Source organism: Mus pahari, chromosome 10, assembly GCF_900095145.1.
Source record: "Mus pahari chromosome 10, PAHARI_EIJ_v1.1, whole genome shotgun sequence".
NCBI lineage: Eukaryota > Metazoa > Chordata > Mammalia > Rodentia > Muridae > Mus > Mus pahari.
The window spans coordinates 34,644,443-34,652,610 of record NC_034599.1 but is presented as its reverse complement, the minus strand read 5'-3'; the positions used below and the strand labels follow the sequence as shown (position 1 = coordinate 34,652,610).

Genomic DNA, 8,168 nt, shown 5'->3' with positions numbered 1-8,168 from the left:
CCCTCTTTCCTTGCCATCCCCTTTCCCTTTTTTCTTAGCTTTCATAGGAAACTTTTATTAGACCTTAGAAATAAAGTCTAAAATTACTTTTCAAAGTGTCCTTTTTTTTCTGCCTGTGACTTAAACTAGCAGGCTGAAAGTTAGAGCCATGCAGTTCCCAGGGAGATAGAACAAAGGCTAATTCACTTAATCTCCTGTTGTTTTATGAGGAGGTGCTAAACAGATTCTAGCCTCAGAAAGAGCTCAGAAGAGGTAGGTCAGCTACTGAAGCAAAGTGACTTAAACTTAAAGCAGGGAGCAGGGCGGGGGGGGGGGGGGGTGTATAGAGTGCTTTGGGAATAGCATTTGTAATGTAAATGAAGAAAATATCTAATAAAAAAGTTTTATTATTATACAGCAACCCCAAATATCTCATTAGACCAAGTCTTATGAGATGATCTTCCTTCTCTGCTGCCTTAAGAAGAACCAAACAAGAAAGAAGTCTGCCAGGCCTGGCCTCCTGACAATTATTTTTGCAAAGTTCATGTGTAAACATTTGGTGGAATTAAAAACAACTTTCTATGTGTAGAGATACTAGCAAAGTGCCTGTATGTTACTTGATATTCACCTTTTTTTCTACTTTTCACTGATGTTCTCTAATAGAAACTTAATATCTGAAGTATGCACACACAGACATTCATTCATACATAAATGGATAGATGCATACACACACACACACACACACACACACACACACACACACTGATATGCTTTCTGTTGCTGTGATAAACATTATGACTAAAAGCTATTTCAGGAAGAAAGTGTTTTTTATCATTAAATACTTCCAAGTAATAGGTCATCTTCATGCAGGTTCTTGCCAGAAACTCCAGGCAGGAACCTAGAGCAGAGACCATGGACTCTAAAAGGACAGGTTACACCCTCTATGTCACTTAGCTAAGTTTCATATATAGTCCTGGCCTACCTGTCTAATGATGGCACTGCACACAGTGGACTAGGCATGCCTATAAATCAATTACCAGTTAAGAAAACGCTTCACACACACAGCCACAGACAAATCTACATTTTGAGATTCCCTCTTTCCAGGTGATTCTCAATATGTGTCAAGTTGACAGCTGAAGCTAACTGTGACAGTCATAACAAAATCTGTTCACTGCTTTGTTCTTTTGTCTTTTAGAAAACAACATTTAGTTCAACAAGAAGACACAAATTAAATTGCATCATCCTCCAATCATAAAATCATGATTCAAAAAATACATTTAAAAGTATGACTGGGAAAATAATTCATTTTCTAAAAGTTCTTGCTGTATAAGAACCAGGTCCTGACTTGGATCTCAAAATTTTATTTTAAAAGGTAGGCATGGTGGCTGGCAATTGTAAACACAGGACTTAGGAGATAGGGACAGATAGATTGCTAGAGCTTGTTGGCCAGCCAGACTACTTTACTTAGTTCATTACAGGCCAGTGAGAAGCCTTGCATCAAAAAAGTGAACAGTGTAAGTAAGAACAACAGAGTTTGTCTTTGTCTTTCCGATGCTTGTGCATACACACACATGCACCTTCATTTTATGCAATTATATATACATCCGAATAGTAATGGCTTCTGGTTCCTAGACCAGTTCATCATAATGTTGGCTGGAACCAATAAGAATGTCCAGAAGCCCCCCTTTACCATTCCTCGGAGACAACTAAGGACTGTTTACGGTAAGAGCCGGGCAGGTGACCAGAGGCAGAGCACTCTGCTGTGAAGGCCTGACCCAGTGGCTTGGTGAACTGCCCGGGCTGAACATTGGGACGCTGTCATCCACATACCTACCTCTTATGGGGAACATAGGTGGCAAGTAGAGAATCTTTATACAGTAAAGGAAAAAAAAAATTCTCCTGTTGGTGTCACTTCTGAACCTAGTAAAGACTAAGTTCATAGACTTTAACATTCACTTCTGGGTAGCTAGTTTTCTTTCTCTCCCCATTGACCGTGGTGGCATAACATTCCCCTGAGTTTGGTTAATGAAAGCAAGCAAACAAAGAGTGGCTGAGAAACATCATAAAATATGTATGTATGATTATTGTATGATTATGCCTATTGTATTTCCTGGTAAAAGTGCCAACAGCACTGAAGAAACTGATGTTTCACTTAGAAAAAAAAAAAAAAAGAATGTCCAGAATCTTATAAAAAATGAAATTCTACTAAGATTTCTTTTGTTCAAATATTAGTTTTAATACAGATCATCTCTCTATGCAAATCATTACCACCAATGTATAAAGTTTGATAATAAAAAGAAATTAATCAGCTGGGAAATGGCATTTGCTTCTCTTTTCCAGAGTTTGCTCAGTGAGAGTTGGAAATCCTTGGAGACTGTGCAGCCATGATATTTGGAGCCAACATTCATAAGTTCAGGGCACTCATCAGAAAACTAGAGGCAGAACTGGTCAGGAGATTGTGAAAGGTGAGGCTTTTGCTACCTCTAGAGCTTCAGAAGCAAATGGAGATGTCAGTTTATCATTGAATAAACTTGAAAAATAGCTTGAAGACTGAGATCTTGTTCTCTCATTACTAATGACTGTAGGGTGCTTAGCACATGTTACCCCCCATGTCAGCATTAATAATTTTGCTGGTGACAAGTAAAATTTGGTGCTGAGATTTTTGGAAAGAAGTAGGGTGAGTATGTTCAACCAGAAATGTGACTAAATGTGATTAAAAGTGATGAAAGCCACTGTGAAAAGTCAGGAAAATACCTCCAAATATCTTTATTAATTCAATAACTCAAAAAAACAATTTTAAAAGCTTATAAAATGCACCTGAAGGTACTGTCCATCACCTTTGTTTTGCCATGGTTCACAAATTAATTTTTTAGTATTCATGAGGACATTCCAGTCAATTATGATGAAACGGAGAATGTTTACATATTTTAACTTTTAAGGAGATTTAAAAATAAGTAAACATTTATGAGAAATTGAGAGAACAAATTGGAATAGTACTGTTCTCATCTCTGACTGAAAATATTTTATGCCCAGGAATCAGCTTTCAATTTCCCTATTTTAATTAGTTTTTACGTAGCTAAATGACTTAAATGCAAAACATAAAATAAAGCTCTTTTTCCTTTTGCTTTCTTTATAATATATTTATATCCCAAGAGATCACCATATTATTTCAGAAAAAGTAATTTCTAGATGATTTTTTTATTCTGCAAATGTCCTTATTTAAATGGAGGCATCTACCTGACTTCATAACGCAGATGCCATGCATCCATGTATAACAGTACTTCCTACTTCTTGAACATGTGCATGATGGTATTATTATAGCATAATGGGATGAGTAGATAAGAGGTGCTTCTAATTGGAACAAACAAGCTTATCCAAAATAAAGGACAAATCTCAATAGTTCAGCAATTCTTTCCTAATGGTCTGACTGAATGTCTTTGAATTGTAATGTGTATTGCATAATTATATAATGGATGTCCATTTCCTTATGCATCATTTAAGGATATGTGGGCTTCACTGAGTAATGATTTATGCCTTGATGTTTTCATATGGATTACATCAAATCACTTACCTTGAATGTGAAGAAATATTTTTCACACTAAAATTTATATACTCATAGTTAAACTGTAAAATTTTAAAGAATTTTCTTGATATGTGGATCCATTTCTTTGGTTCTTTTTATCTTCTATGACTGAAGTTGTAGTAAGTTTGAATTCAGGCTGGCTATAAGAAGCATACCTTATCCCGAGAAATTGGTGATGTTCAGTTCAATTTTAATTCAAAAAGGAAAAGTGTTTATAATGTTAAACTCCTTACATATCCTTTATCTTCAGTTCCTATCATGACAAGTGTAATACAAGCAATTAATCTCAATTACAAGATTAGACTTCTCTTCTATATTACAGAATTTATAGCCCCACTAAACTAGCTTTGATTAGGACCCTAATTTGCAAAAAACTATGCTTCACTTAACATATTTGGTATTTTAGTTTATCCTGATAATCATTGGGGTATCATAAGGTGTTTTACAAGCAAAGGCAAATTTCAGAGAAGCAACCATATTAAATCTATACACATGGGAATACTTTGATAGTAAAAACACCTTTATAAATGATTAAATATAAAAATGATTAGTATTATATCTTTGAATTGAATACATGTAATGCTATTCAAATTTTATTTGGTTATGATTTTATTCAATTTTTTGCTCATCGTGTATCATTACTGTGAATATTGGTACATAATGTACATAGCGTAAACCCATCAGAATGTAATAATATTCGACTCCATTACATGTTTTACTGCTTTGTCCTCCCAGTTTTATTTTTTCAATAAATTGTATCACATATTTAGAGCCTAATTTTAAACACTGTATGCTAATATGTTAGACTCAGGTTGTGAGTTGTTTTTTTTAAAGCAGAATGAGTATCACTTTACATTTTACTGCTGAGGTGACCAAAGATCTTTGTTAGTTCCTTTGAATTGCAACAATATTTATCGAAAGAGGTAAGAGAGAGAGAGAGAAAGAGAGAGGGGGTGGGGAGATTCCATGAACTGTCTTTGAAGCATGGCAATAGATTGATTTTACTTAACTAATAACTCCCAAATGCACATCTATTTATTTTATATGTCTTATAGTTTTACAGTTTTATTCTTCATATTTCAGTAATTTTAGATTTCTACATGCTACCTGAAAATATTTATATTCCTGAAATTTAGCATAGGTTAGGAGCGCTATACTAAATACATTTTGAGAGATGAATGATAACTTGAGACTATTTTAATGGTTGTAAAAGCTATCAGTCTATCTACGATAAAACATAACTTCCAAGTACAATGATAGAGGAGGTAATGGCATTGGCTTAATGTAGCTGAGTACAGAATGTGGAAAGGTGATAGAATATTAAAACTCAGTGAGCCTTCAAATAGAATAGAAGCAAATTATATACAGCTTTGCAGTTGGTCTGGAGAAAAGCTAGAAATTAAACTGGAGCTGTTCTGTGGAGATTCAGTTCTCTCATGGGGATAATGCTAAGAATATAAACAGAAAATATAATAATTTCTGCTTTATTTCATCAGCATGCCCACATTTTTGTATTGGTAAATTTTTATTAATGCTGTAGTCATCTTACGGGATTTCATGAATAAAAATAGTGGAAAATGCATAAATTAACACACATTTTATATTCATATGTGTTTTAAATTTGATTTAAAAGTAACCATATACATTACTCTCTTAGAAATTAAGGCACTAACTGGGAAGACAAAATGACTCAGATGCTAAAGTGAAAGTGCTTGCCACTCTATCCTGATGACCTGAGTGCTAGCCTCAAAATCTACAGGGTGGAAAGAGAAAACAGGCTCTCCAAAGTTATCTCTGGCCTTCACATGTATGCCACAGCATACACTTGAACACACATCATAAAAACAAACTAATAATAATAATAATAATAATAATAATAATAATAATAATAATAAATAATAATACAGCATTTAAAAAAGACACTAAGACACCTGCCAATAGTGTATGTATATGCTGAATAAATAGATATTCATGAAAAAAGTTTTCTTTTCAGCATGATATATATCTTGGTTTCCAGATTCCATTATTTATAATCTTTAAGATGCATAATTTTTAAACATCAGGTTATATTGATTTTTTTTTGCTATAAGTTCTGAAATGATCCAATCAGACAAAGGTTGCTTTAATTCTTAAATGCTATGGCTTAAATGCAATGATTTTATATGTGAACTTTACTAGCTGGATTATTATAAACCTATCTATAAGTCTGTGAGATTTGATTTCTTCAATATATAGAGTATTTAAAAACACTACTGTGGTGAATTCTCTCATTAAACTTTTCTTCAGGTTCTCTCAGGACTACTTAAAAGATCTAGAATATGAGGATTATTTGTGGATTAGCAGATTGAATTCTGGATATTTGGTGCTAATGTGTTCATACTTTAGGTCATTTGCATTTCATTTTTAATTTTAGAAATATCATTGAAATATGTTTTATTATAAAAGCCCATGATACTAATATAGGAATGCAGAATTCATAGATTGATATCCAAAGAGTACCAAATATAAAGCTTGTAGTGAGTGATGCCCTTACACAGGACAAAGGAGGCTTAAATCTGTTCTGCAGTAAAACAAAAATATGTCGAAGCTTAGTGAGTAAAGGTGTGACTCAAGTTTGAAAAATTAAAGTAAGAAAAAGTTAATCAGAGTAGTGCATTTACTACTGTGCTTTGCATAATAGGTACTAGAACACCATTCACAAAATCATTGTGGATATGGAATATCCATATAATATAATTAAAAATAAAGTAAAATATATACAAAAATAGTGTATATTTTGGTATCTTTAACCTGATTTGATAATATTTTTGAAAAGTTTAAAAAGCAATAGGTCTTTGATCTGACAATAGTTTCAGCTGTGGGGTTTATCCTATGGCTAGAAAATGATTCAATACTCCCATGATGTTCATGAACACATTGTGCCAATGAGATTGTCTTCTTGTACAGATGTAAATATATCTCATGGGGTTCAGACCTGCATGAAGATTGTTGAACACATTTTTTCCTAGTAGTGTCCAAAGAGGTTTCCAGCACTATGAAAGCTAGAGAAAGTACCCAAGGAGCTGAAGGGGTCTGCAACCCTATAGGTGGAACAACAATATGAACTAACCAGTACCCCCAGAGCTCATGTTGCTAGCTGCATATGTAGCAGAAGATGGCCTATTTGGCCATCATTGGGAAGAGAGGCCCCTTGGTCTATGAAACTTTATAAGCCCCAGTACAGGGGAATGCCAGGGCCAAGAAGTAGGAGAGGGTGGGTAGGGGAGCAGGGATTGGGGGAGGGTATAGGGAACTTTCAGGATACCATTTGAAATGTAAATAAAGAAAATATCTAATAAAAAAAACCAAAATAATAAAAGAAAGCTAGCCATTAATAATGAAACTTCTAGGTCAAGGCAGATTTGTTGATATTTCCATGCTCTGTGATTCAAGTACAGGATGCCTCCAGCAACAATGCCATACCATTGAATGCTTTAACCAATGACATTGAGAAGAACCCTTTATTTTTGTATGAGTTGGTGGGACCCTACTTGCCAACAACCCCAAACAGATAATCTATTCACCCAAGGTGGTGGATGGATAAAAGGGAACAATGTCCTCCAGAGTCAAGGGGACAGCTGTACATGAGAACTCACAGTGATTATGATATTATAGAAAATTCTTGTATGAGCTCACTCCATACCATATCTCTGTATGGACAGGCGAGGTTAGGTTAGCATGAATTTTTTCCTCTAGCTGAGAAGCTATTGGCAATTGATGGCTTCTGGGAGAAGGAGATTCATTTGATTAAGAANGTTGCCCCTGCTAAATCAACCATACATCTGTAGAAGGCCACATATCTGAGAATAGAGGGATGGTAAGTAAACAGTGGTTAGGATGGGTGAAAAAATGAGGACACCGAGTGGGCTGGCTCTCGGTGGATTTCAGAAAAGAGGTGAACACTACCTAAAGAGTTTGCATACAATTCTTGAAGAACTAATAAAAAATAAAAGAATTAAAATTGACCAAATACAGTTTGAAAGAAAATTCCTACAATCCAATAATTTGTAATTACTTAAGAGTAGATTCAATGACATAAAGACATAAGAGAAGAAACCTTTAAAAAAAAAACACAAAACTTGTAAAGTCACCACATCTATGGAATGATGAGTAATGTATGAAAAATTTCCAATGTGATATTATGATAAATTTGGAATGTAAGTGACTGTGAGACATAGTTTAAAAAGTTTANTGGGATACTTGTAGCAAAGAACAATGCTAAAATAAATACATTTTAAAGTGCTGGCAGAAGCTTTACTTAAAAATAATTAAGTACTACCAGGTGGTGTGGCACAGTCCTAAGTCTGTGCAATCAGAGCATTTAAGTAAGAAGTCTGTCAGTTCTAGGGTAGCTGTACAATAGACTGAACCTTTGTCTCAAACAAACAATAATGGGCAAAGAGAAGAAAATCATATTAAAGAAGTATAAAGAAAAGTGACATGACAAATAAAATACAAAATATAACTTGGACAATTAGCATAACTATGCAAGAATATTTATTGATTAATCAAGGTGGACAGCTTCTAGAATGGGCAGACAAAATTACTCATACTTTACTAATATAAG

At 34.2% G+C, this 8,168-nt stretch overlaps 1 protein-coding gene across 1 annotated transcript in view; it reads left to right on the top strand.

The window, feature by feature from the left end:
- Positions 1 to 2,428: 2,428 nt before the first annotated feature.
- Positions 2,429 to 8,168, top strand: part of LOC110327690 (olfactory receptor 1537-like) — a 9,167-nt gene continuing 3,427 nt past the window's right edge. The window contains exon 1 of the mRNA XM_021206821.1: positions 2,429 to 2,444. The gene's annotated coding sequence lies outside the window, so the exon portion shown is untranslated. The remainder of the gene's footprint in view (positions 2,445 to 8,168) is intronic.